This window comes from Lissotriton vulgaris, chromosome 4_1 (genome assembly GCF_964263255.1).
Source record: "Lissotriton vulgaris chromosome 4_1, aLisVul1.2, whole genome shotgun sequence".
In the NCBI taxonomy this organism is placed as follows: Eukaryota; Metazoa; Chordata; class Amphibia; order Caudata; family Salamandridae; genus Lissotriton; species Lissotriton vulgaris.
In genome coordinates, this window is record NC_141691.1 from 643,703,972 (window position 1) to 643,716,756 (window position 12,785).

Consider the following 12,785-nt stretch of genomic DNA (forward strand, 5'->3'; position numbering starts at 1 on the left):
CATGTTGGATGTAGTTGGGCTGCATGCCCATTGGCAGTGTTGTGAGTTGCATGACTGTGGGCGGCAGGTGCATTTCAGGTGGGTCTGCAGTCTTTGTGTATACTGCCTCTGTGGTCTGGGGGGTGAGATGGGTAGTGGTTGTGGTGGCGGGCCTGGGGTGGTTGTGGCCCTCATGGGTATCCACGTTGCATGATCATTGTCTCCATGGCATCTGTGGGTCTGCAGGTGTGGCTCTTGGTTGAGCTCCATTTTATGCTGCAGGTAGTTGTCCTGCTTAATACCAGCAAAAGGCAGGTGTTAATTCCCTGCTGCTACTGCGGTGTATCGCCTGTTTTTGTTTCACATTGCAGACCTTGTATTTCGTTGTGAAAGTGGTGTTTTGTTTTTTTCGTGTGTTTTTGCACAGAAACGCCTACTCTGCATCTCATAAGGGTTAGTTGGTGGTGTCCACTGTGGAGATAAATTTTGGGGGAGTTATCGTGGGAATACTGGTGATGTCTGCAGTTTGCACCAGCTTGTGAATGGGGTGTTGAATCTATCTCCACTTTTGATGTGTTAAGGTGGGGATAAATCGGAGATAAGGTCTTGTGAATATCCCCCTTAGAGTCTTCACACGCAAATGCGGCACAACATTTCTTGCTTGAGTGCAGGGAAATCATAAAAAAATGTCAGCAGTAATGAAAAAGAAAACAGTACCTGCAGAAAATGTTATTGAATTTGTATTAGTCCAATATCCGACTTTGATAATTAATCCGAGATGCGGCTCTGTGCTGCCGCTGTCATGGGGTTTGACAACAAATCAAAGATGGTGGCATGCAATGCGTGAACAAGTCATGATGTACTAACACGTGCTCATCATGCAAGTCAGCGTGTACAGGAGTTGAGCGTGTTCAGTGTCGCAAGACAGCAAAAGTAATTAGGAAAACTAAATAGAAAAAAATTGCCCAAATTTGGTCCCAAGCTCTCTCAAAAGCGGGAAAAGAAACAGCAGACATTCAGGAATCCTCAGGACAACCGGAAAAACGTCTCCTCACTGGTGACCCGACTCAGGTTGCAGGATGAAGAATGTGAAATCCATGGGTTCTTGAAGGGGGAGAGCCAGTGGCAAACTTGTCCCCCGCAAGCGTCGCTCTTTGCAGTGTTAAGAAGCTACACACTGGTAAGTTTTAGAGGGATTTATTTCATATACGCACATTGCCACCAACTCCTGCTGCCGGCCTGTCAGCTCTCCTGGTTCAAACAGTCTCACAAGAGATGCTGCAATGGAGATAGAACTGCCAGGCTCGAGCAGCACATTAAATCATTACAACAGAGTGTTCTGCTCATGGCGTTCTCTCTGTTCCCTGCATGGAACATGGAACGTGGGGAAGTCATTAGCTGCTGACGGGAGCTTTAGGGGATTGGACCGAATAAAGTGGACCAGCAACTTACAGTTGCTACAGCTTCATTTCAGCTTCCTCTCCTACTGGCTGCTGTGTCGATCAGCACTGCTGTCTGGAGACTAACCAGGTGTGGTGTCTCTGCTGTATTTAGGAGGAATTGTGTCTAGCGTGCGTCCCTTTTGTCATTGCAGTGCTGGTCCAGTGTAGCCCGTTGTGAAGAGGTGCAATACAGGGTAAGACGTGTTTTCAATGCAAGGCATCCGGTGGGCATAGTGCTCTGCTTGGTGTTGCAGAGGAACCCATGTTTTGGCAAGTTCAGTTGCTTCGCAATCGCACCTTCAGCAGCGAGATCATCAGCAGTGTCATCATCCGGGACATCGCTGATGGCCAGTGCGTTGCCTCGCAAGTACGCTCAGCGTCATTGAGCATTCGCAGAGGCCTGCTGGAGTGCCTTTCTGTGGCATCAGGAGAAGCCTGGAAACTTGCCCCACAACTGCGTCTCCACATCGGAGGGCTGGGACCCTTCCATCCATTTACTGAACGGCGTCCTGCACACGGTGGTGCACACACCTTTCTCAGTAAATATTGTTTCTCCTCTGTTGTTTACATATTGGATACCGTTCATCATTCCAGTCTGTCAGTCAGTCACATCTCCTGCATGGTGACAGGCACACCTTGGTTGCTCCGGATACAGTTGCTGGGCATTCCCTGCATGTTATTGTATTCTTCGGTGACAAGCACACCATTCATATTTAATATTTAATCACCACACAACTTGTTACCCACTGTGTTTATTTTTAACCATGCTATAAATCAGTTTGGATGTTGTTTTGAATGGTGCAAGCTAATTCCGGAGCCATTGTTTTGCATCAGTGATGTGCACACCAATTTAGAAGGTGAAGCAAACATTCTGTTCCTTTTGTACCACAGCATGGGACAACGTTTTGTACCTAGTCTGCGTTTGAGTGGAGCAGCAACTCACCCACGCTTAGCTATGAATCCTGCGTTAGCACCGCCACCTTTTTTGCAATCACCTGGTACTCCTCCACTTATTTGGCAAGAGTGGAAGGACATGTTTGATGCCTATCTCGAGGCCATTGATGGTGACACGTTCACTTCGAAGGAAAAAAAACGTTCTCTATTTATAATTTGGGTTCTGAACGAAGGAGCATATAAAAATCTTTACCCCTGGAACTTGTAAGTACTCTCGTGAGTGGTGGCGATGACGGGAATTCCTTGATAGTCGATGACTATGCATCCGTCATCAAAACCTTAGACAAAAGATTCAACCCCCCAAAAAATGTGGTGTTAGAATGGGCCCAGGTTCCGGGTAAGTCCATTGATGATTTTGTTGCCGCACTCAGAACCCTTGCTGCTACTTGCAATTACAGGGAATTCAGAGACAAAATCATCCTCGATTAGCTGATTGAACGCACATGTAACAGGAAAATACAGGAAAAACTCTTATCATCTGAAGACTCTGACTTGGAAACAGCTCTCACTTTGGCTAGAAGTATTAAACTCTTCCAATGTTGTATGAAGGAAATGAGTGGACTTATGCAATGTGGCGAGGTCAAGCAGCCCAATGTGAAACATTGTACCAAGACTCCTAAGGGGACAAATGGTAGTTCTGTGTGAAATCCAGTACCAACACCTGGAGTATCCAAGACCAAGTTAGAAAGAGCTGGGGTTTCATGCTTAGAAAGTCGCATTTAGGTAATGCCAAAATTTTGTTTTGCCCTAAACCAAGATTGTTTTAAATGTGGCAAGAAGGGGCACTTTGCACAGGTTTGCAAAACTACAGGTTTGCGCAGAGATGTTACTCAAACTGTTAAAGCCATTGAGAAGGACTTCTTCGATTCCGGTAAAGAAAAGGTAAACAATGTCTTGTTAATGTTGTCTTATTTACCTTCACAGTCATAGGGGGTTGTGGAGATAGCATCCATGGCTGGGTTGCACAAGAGAAAATCTCCTGCTTGTAAAATCTGTGTGAATGGCAAGGAAGTGAGTTTTTGAGCTGATTCACATTCCCCTTTCAACCTCATTAATGTCAAAGATTCCGACGGTAAGGATGGGATTCAGTTGCATCAGTCCAGTGTAAGGATTTTGCTCATGGTGGAAAAAAGGTGGAAGTCCTTAGTAAGATTGAAGCTAACTTGGAGTTCAGAGGAGACTCTGATATGGTAACTGTGTACATGGTAAAGGAAGGTGCAAGCCTGTTGGGATGGGAAGAGCAAAGGGAACTTGGGATTATTTTGCATCTCAAACATCTTGACATGGTTCTGTTTAAAAAAGAGGTGGGGCAATTCTACCACACTCCGTCACTGACAATCTCTGTTGATGTTGTCACAGTTGGACGACTAAATGGTGATGAATGGATCATGAGGTATGGCAGATTATGGAAACTGAAGAGTTTTCAGCACTGCATTGTTCTCAAGAATGGTGCAAAAGCAGTTACGCATAAGGTGCGCAATGTACCCTTTAGTCTGTGAAATGAATTGAAACTGGAATTAGAACGTTTGTAGGTCATGGTTGTGATTGAGCCCATTGAGGGGTCAGAGTGGTTGGCTCCCACTGTTTTAGTGTACAAGGCTGATACACCTCTTAGAATGTGTGTGGACTTGTGTGAACTTAATTCTAACATCTGAGTGGATCGCCAGACCCTGCCCAACACCAAAGAGATGCCTAATAGTTCTCCTCTCCTGACATCTTTTAAAAAAGATTCTAGACACCTCACCTCCTTTGTGACTTCTGAGTGGGCTCTCTGTTACATATGAATGCCATTTGGTCTAGCATCGGCTTATATGGTGCTCCAACGTCTTATGAAGAATTTATTTAAGGACACCTCAAGGTCGTGCTTTTCCAAGATGACATCTCATCCATGGTAAAACCGAATCTGAACACGACAGCAGGGTTATTTCAAGAGGGGGTGGATTACCTGGGTCACCACATCTCTGGTAAGGGGATGGAACCGAAGGTGAAAATTTTGGATGCCAATCAAGTTGTGCCCGCACCAGTAACTAAGGACCAGCTTTGTTTCTTCCTAGGGCTAGTAAAGTATTATGCCAAGTGTGTAGGAAACTTTTCAGACAAAACAGCTTGTCTGCGGAAACTCCTTAAGAAGAACGCCAGGTATGTATGGAGTGAGGAGTGTAAAAATCAATCCATGCTTTTGAAAAAGGAAACTGTGCAGGCTCGTCCACTCAAATTGTTCAACATCAATGACCAGTGTATCATCTCTACTGATGCTAGCAATGTTGGATTAGGGGCTATTCTCATGCAGAAAAGATGTGACAGACTTGAAGAGACCAGAACACTTCGGGGGTGGAGAGCACCTATTCCACTATTGAGTAAGAGTCCATAGCTCTGTGGTGTGGTGTGCAATACTTTTAAAATTTCTTGGGGGGTTGGTTTTGTTCTTAGAATGGATCATATGCCCTTAGCTAATCTTTTTACCACCAAGGGGGGAGCTACCTCAAGAATAGCCAAGTGGCAGTACAGACTGCAAGAATTTTATTATCTCTCGGAGTATGTTGCTGGTGCGAAGAATTTTATAGCCAACTGTTTACCTGGTTACCTCTCACTGAGTCATTACCCAGCCATTCCCCCACTCATGACCTGGATATAGTGTGTGCAGTTGGGGCAGTGGCAGATGGAGTTTAGGGTGCGATTTTTGGAGTAGAGTGGTTACAGGCTGTGTCTGAAGACGATTAAATCAAGGTAGTGGCACATTTTGTTGCTCAAGGTTGGCCCAACAACAACAATTTAGCTCCTGAATTAATTCCTTTCAAAAGGGTTGGCAAGAAATTGTCCTTGGTTTATGGGATCTTTCACATGGGGGGCTTATTGGTTGTTTCTGTGTGCATGCGCAAGAAAGTTTTAGATCAGGCTCCTGAGGGTCATCTTAGAATTTGTGCACTGGAATGCAGGGCCAGGGAGGACCTCTGGTGGCCAGGCATGGACAGGTCCATTGAACATTATGTTTGGATCTTCTGTGCCTGTGTCCTAAATGATAAAACTGAACCAAGGACTACTTCTTTGCCAAAGTTGGTGTAATTCCGTTCAGCAGTTTGGGCTGTAGCTGTGACTAAAGGTTCCTATGGGAAATCGCATGGGGAAAACACGTTTTGGGTCCCCCCTTTTTTCTCGGCCCCCGCTTGACGAATCACCCCCAAACTCCCAGGATATGAGCGGACCGAAGCGCCCCACGAGTTTTGTGAAGATTCGTCAACCGGCGCTAAAGTTATTGCAAATAGAATGTTGCGGATTTCCTATGGCAAATAGGTCCTAACTATAACTACTAACTGGCAAACGCCATACGTTTGAAGCTTGTTATAGTTAGGGATTATCATTTAAAAAACCTTACAAATTCACTGGAAAAAACATAGGTTTCAGGGGTGTTATAGTTAGCTGGACATTTCACTCATACAAAACCATTGAAATTCCTCCGTTATAGTTACTTGTACTAACTGTAACTCTCGCGCCACTGGTGATGATGTCACATATTACATCATTCATGCCATGGTCAGTAACATCACTGATGACATCTCAAATCAATCAATCAATCAATCAATAACATTTATAGAGCGCGCTACTCACCCACTAGGGTCTCAAGGCGCTGGGAAGGGGGGGACGCTACAGCTCGAAAAGCCAGGTCTTGAGGTGCTTCCTGAAGGAGAGATGGTCCTGGGTGAGTCTCAGGTGGGTGGGGAGGGTGTTTCAAGTCTTTGCCGCCAGGTAGGAGAAGGATCTTCCTCCGGTGGTGGCTCTGCGGGTCCATGGTACGTGGCAAGGGTAAGGCTGGCGGAGTGGAGCTGGTGGGTTGGCGTGTAGAACGAGAGGCGGTTGTTGAGGTATTCGGGGCCTAAGTCATGGAGAGCCTTGTGTGCATGGGTAAGGAGTCTGAACGTGATCCTCTTGCTGACTGGCAGCCAGTGCAGGTCTCTCAGGTGGGTGGAGATGTGGCTGTGTCAGGGGATGTCCAGGATGAGTTGTGCTGATGCGTTCTGGATGTGCTGTAGTCTTTTCTGTAGTTTGTCAGTGGTCCCAGTGTAGAGGGCGTTCCCGTAGTCCAGACGGCTGGTGACCAGGGCCTGGGTGACCGTTTTCCTGGTTCTAGTGGGGATCCAGCAGAAGATTTTACGGAGCATGCGGAGGGTGTTGAAGCAGGAGGAAGTCACAGCATTGACTTGTCTGGCCATCGTGAGGGAGGAGTCAAGGATGAATCCCAGGTTGCGTGCATGGTCCGTGGGCTTGGGTAGGGGGCCCAGGGCAAGAGGCCACCAGGAGTCGTCCCAGGCGGAGATGGATGGGTCGAGGATGAGGACTTCCGTCTTGTCTGAGTTCAGCTTCAGGCGGCTGAGCATCATGTCTTTCATGCCGTCCTGGAAGTTGGCTTTGGCGGAGGTGGGATCATTGGTGAGGGAGAGGATCAGTTGGGTGTCATTGGCACCACATTATAGTGTGCTATAAATAGTGTATGCAACCATCTTACCTCTGACAGTAAGTGTGGGCTATTCCTCCTTTTTCTATTTAGCATATTTATATAGCGCAAAATCAACCCAAAACAATATCAGCAATTCACATGAGTACCGTATTACTGTACATTTTCAGGCATGCGTAGATTACGTCACTACTCTCCAATAACAGGATGTGGACCCAACTCCGAGCCTTGAACACTGATTTCCAGCACCAAGTTCGACAGTGTACCTGAATATATATAGCTTCCCTTCATGTGCCAAAAACTACAACTTAAACCTTTCACAGCCCTGTATTACTGCAGCTACATCACTCCACTGAATGTACAACAAACATTCATAATCGCAGAAATGCGCCATGTCCACCATCTTTTATGTGTGCAACAGATGAATATAGAGTCAGTGATACCCCGTACTTTCCATGTTGGCTATGATGTGAAAATTTACAGATATAATGATACATTTGTGTTTAAGATCCGGGTGTCGTCAGCACTACAAAACGGACACCCGAATCACTTGATTTCTCGTATAGCTTACAACAGAACCATGCCCATAGCTCTGGAATCATGGTTCAGAGCCTCGAGCAGCACTGGCATAAGTCAGTCCAGCCCACTCCACTAACGCTTCCAGGAAAAAACAAAAACGCAACATTGCTCAGATTTCCATTGTACTGATTTCTTAGTTCCAGGTCTAGTAGTCAGAATGGCACATACACACTCCCTCATGCCTGGTATACACCCACACCACACCCATCCAGTACATGCGTCACTACAAACGTGACCCTACCAATAAAAAAGACCGGGAGCACGTGCTCTACGCCACTTTAGAGTTGCTCCCATTGCAAGCGCTGTAATGGCCCATCCTAGTGGTTCGAACCTCTCATGTAAGACCGAACCACCGAGTACAATGGTCCACCACTACATGCATTGCCTCTTTGGTCACTGAGTTAGTGGTACCGCAAGGACTGACCGGGTGAGAATCCTGCAATGATGATGGGAGCCCGAGTATGTCCTTTCCCATAACCATATCAAGACTCAGCACCAAATGTGAGACTTCTTGGTGGCAGAGCGGGACTGCATGATGTAGAAGGTGTCCTGTACATGACAAGGTGAGCAATTAGGCCTGGGTGCGCATCGGAGGGAGTCGATGGGGTGCACCAGACTGGATACAAAAAGGCGACGCACCGATATAGGCGCACACAGTCGTATATATCATATTTTATTGCATTTATATATTTTTTTCCATTAGCAGGAATGTTTTTATAATCGGTTAAATGTCCGATGCTCGTCATAATTGAAACCATGTGTATCACTTCGCACCACTTGCTTTCACAACCTCATAAAAACATTAGTACTATGGTAATTTTTCAAAAATCGAAACCTATTAAACAATTTGGAACTGTACAAATTGTTGGTTTTCAATGCGGGAGGGAAAGTGTCTGAAAAGGCGATGTAATTCTACTCCACAATAAGATAGTAACAAATACCAATCATAACGTCTTTCTTTTACTAACTTTTAGATGTAGAGCTTCAGGGTGCATTATGTCCTGGCACGTGGTGAAAAGCACACCAGTGACAAAAAGGTGAGCTGCGAATATTCTTTTCAGTCACTCTCTCACTTCCTCTCTTTTTGATAAAGAAATGACACCCAATGTTAACTTCCTTTTTATCTTACAGGTTGTGTTTCACAAATTAGCGTCCCCCCTCCCCCAAACACCTCCAAAGCTCTACGTTTGTGCATTCTGCGATGATCCGTGGCCATCATAACAACGTCTGAGAAGGCTGCTTCGACACATGGTGTACCCTCTTTGAATCACGCCAATGGCACAAGGTGAGCAAAGAAGCTTGTTTCCGAAGCAACGACAAGTCATCTGTAGGCCGGAGAGAGTGGGTAGTGTGCAGCTGCTTAATTGCGTAGGAATGTACAATTACCTCCGGGCAGTGAGAATAGATAGACTACAACAGTCTGGGGGGCAGATTTACAAGTGCCTTGAGCCACTTTTGTGTCGATTTTAACATGGGAAAAGTGGCGCAAAAAGCTTGTGAAACTGCCTCTGAGTTCGCATGCAAAAGCACTCACCTCCGGACCCTAAGAGTCAATGGGGTGCAACAGTCTAAGTAGGCAGTATTGAGAACTCACCGCTATGCAGTGGGAGTGCATGGGATATACTACTTTAGAAGAAAAACGGGGAACAGACACCGCCTTACAGTTGAAGTTGATGAAATACATTATCCTGAGTGTACAAAGAAATGAACCAAACATATACTTGTGCAGTTGTATGTACTATGCTATTACTAACACTATATACTATCTTTCAGATCACTAAACTGGAGGGTGCACTATGAACCACCACGTGCTTGGATACACAACAGTGGCAAAAGGTGAGCTACGAAGATTTTCTCCAGTATTAACTGCTCAATCTATAACTTTCTCACTCTTTTACAGTTTTAATGTCATTTTTTCTCTCTTTCTCTCTCTCACTCTCTCTCACATCGTTTCTCTTTCTCTTTTAAAGTTATGGGCACTGCTGTCCACTCTGCCATCTACAACCAAAGCTGAGTTCAAGTTGCAAACTCTGTTGGTCACAGTGTTTACACAAGTTAAGCAGCGGGGCCTAGATACACAATACCTCCAAATAAATGCGTTAGAAATAAAAGGGCTTATTTACAAGCCCCTTGCGCCACTTTTGCGTCACTTTTAACATGGGAAAAGTAATGCAAAATTGGCGCAAAGGTCTTGTAACTAAACCCCAAAGAATATTGTCCTACATAAGGACTTGATCTCTCCCCTACTTCTACTTCATCTCTGAATCATTTTGAAGACCTGTTGGTCCATTTTCATTTTTGTTTTGCAGATTACCTACCATACTTCTATTGTAGTCCATATCACATTTTGTTTATTAAATAGTTTTGTGAAAGTTGTGTTTCTAATTATTTATTATAATGTTATCTTTAAGTTACGTTTCCAGTTATTTATTGTTCTTTCAATAAAAGTTAATAAAAAAATTTTTTTTTTGACAACATTTCACTATTATTTAGCGTGATAATAATACACTTAGAAAACATTTAAAAATAGAAATGATATCTATAAGTAGAAGTATACTACTGAGGCTAACTCTTTACCAGCTCTTTACCAGAGTCTATAGCTACGACTAACGATTCATATGGAAAACATTTAAAACTCCAGCACAGTAACTGTTTAAATTAGCAAAATAGTGTGGTGAAATTCTAACCTCTGTGCTCACTTAAGTGTTCCATGAACTGTTACTATGGTTTGGGGGTAGGATTGAAATGTTCTGGCTGTACAGAAACCATTATTTATACCCAGTATACTCTACAAGACATAAGGGAAAGCAAAGTAAGACAAAACACTGTGTACCAGATTTACAACCACCTTGCGCCACTTTTGCATCACTTTTCCCTTCTTAAAATTGATGCAATAGTAACGCAATGAACTTGTAAATCTGGCCCTATGCACATTATGAGCAAAAGAAGTACACAACTCTTTCAATTCTTTATCGATCACAATTAGACAGTTTTATTTCACGATTCACAATGGACTTCGTGCCTATTTAAATGGGAGACGTGATTGTTGACATTTCAAAACTTAGGGGACATATTTACAAGGACGGTATTAAAATTGTTGCCGCTTTAACAACAGCTAAGTAAAACAAAAATGCCTTCAAAATCCTTTGTTATCTTACCGGAAGATTTTCTCAACATTGCTGTTTACTATGCAAGAGTGAGATCCACCCTCTGGGGCTATAAAATAAATGGTTGGGGGTTGCTCCAAGGCCCCCCTGCAAAATTGGAAGTGGGGGGCCTCAGCAACCTCCCCAAGCCCTGGGAACCACCATCTCCTGGGGCTTTGTGTATTGTGGGATGGGGGCTGCGTGGCCCCCCGCCTGGAGCCCTCGAGGGCCCTGGGGACCTCCACTCCCAGGACCGGCTCCTGCAGTATCACGGGGTGCCTACCCCCGGGACATTGCTGTTTGCTATGAGAGGGCGGGAGTCTTGCAGCTTCCGCCCTCTCATAGCAAGCTTGGTTTGGATTTTGAAACAGAGAGCAGTGAAATCTGTTCTCTCTTTCAAAATCCAAACCAGATTGCTTTTCCACATGCAAGTTAGCAGCTCCCCATGTGGAAAAGCAATGCCGGCTCCCAAAGGACGCGGGGAGTCGGCGGGGACGTGGGGGTATTGTGGCTCCCCTCACAGTCCCCAACATTTTTTATAAGACCCAGGGGATGGGGTCCCCAGGAATATTAGAAATTACTGATAGGGGCTATTTTTTACGGTAAAATTTAAAGGCGCACACCCAGCGCGGCACTCAGTGCTGCCCCCTGGTGTGCACGTGCTGGATGCCCGACTCATAATCTGTGGGGTGCCCGACTCCAGCGCCTTTGGTGCACAACTTCTACGCATTTGGGAGCCGGCATTGCTCTTCCACATGGTGAGCTATTAACATGCAGCTCCCCATGTGGAAAACCAATCTGCTTTCGATTTTGAAAGAAAGAACAGATTTCCCTGCTCTATCTTTCAAAAACCAAACCAACTTTGCGATGGGAGGGCAGGAGCCTCGGCTCTTGTCCTCCCATAGCAAACTGCAGTTTCCCGGGGATGGTTACCTCGAGCCTCAGCTCCCGCCCTCACATAGCAAACAGCAGTATTCCAGGGATGGGTACCCCGGGACACTGCAGGAGCCAGCCCTGGATGGTGGCAGTCCACAGGGCCCTCGAATGCTCCAGGAGGGGGGCAACTCAGGCCCCTCCCACAATATATAAAGACCCGGGGGTGGTGGTCCCCAGGGCTTTGGGGACCTTGGAGCCCCCAAACCATCTTTTTTGTAGCCCCGGGGGGTGACGGGGCCCTCGAGTGCTCCAGGAGAGTGGCCACGCTGCCCCCTCCAACAATATATAAAGCCCCACGGGGTGGTGGTACCCGCAGCTTTGGAGACCTTGGAGCCCCCTCAACCATTTTTTTTGTAGCCCCGGGGGGTGACAGTGCCCGGGGTGCTAATTATGAAAAAGGCTCTGTTTTATTTGGTTATTTTTTTTACAGCAGAGTCGGCGCACCCAATGCTACGCCGTTTTTTTCCAATTTTTTTTTATTTTAGTGGGCCCTGGGGATCCTTTTGCGACCCCCTAAGCGGTCTAGATGGTCAAAGTATTTCTACCCTGCCCTCTTTCTACGTTTTTCACACTTGTTCCAATGACTTCTTTAGCCTCGCTTCTACAGAGGCACAAAATGGCTGCCAACAGTTCATGGTTCCTAATGTTGGCAACCACTTGACAGCCAATTAGCATTCAGCGCGTGATCAGAAGGATGCGCTTATGCTGCACTCACTGTGCGCTCAGAGTCCACGGATCCACCTGGCCCATAGATATATATATGCTTTTAACTATAATTTTCTCAGAAAGTACCGAACAGATTGACACCATTTAAGAAAAAGGCACAAGTCTAAACTGAGGACTACTTCTCTGGCAAATTTGTCGTAATTCCGTTCAGCAGTTCAGGCTGTAGCTTTGGCTAAAGGTCCGATGGAAAAAACAAGTTTTGGGACCCCCTTTTTTCTTGGTCTCCGCTTGATGAATCACCCCCAAACTTTGCAGGACAGGAGCAGACTGGAGCGCCCACGAGTTTTTGAAAATTTCGCAAAAATTCGTCAACTGGCACCAAAGTTAATGCAAATAGAATGTTGTGAATTTCCTATGGAAAATAGGTCCTAACTATAACTACCTACTGGCGAGAGTGTGAGTGGGAGTGCTCTAACAGGAGCTACTTTCCACCTAAACTGAGAACTACCCAGAGTTCTCTTCTTCTTTTTTGCATAATTTATGCGTCATCAGTGATGTCACCGACCATGTCATGAGTGATGTAATATGTGATGTCATCAGCAGTAGATTGCGAGCGTGCGAGTTATAGTTAGC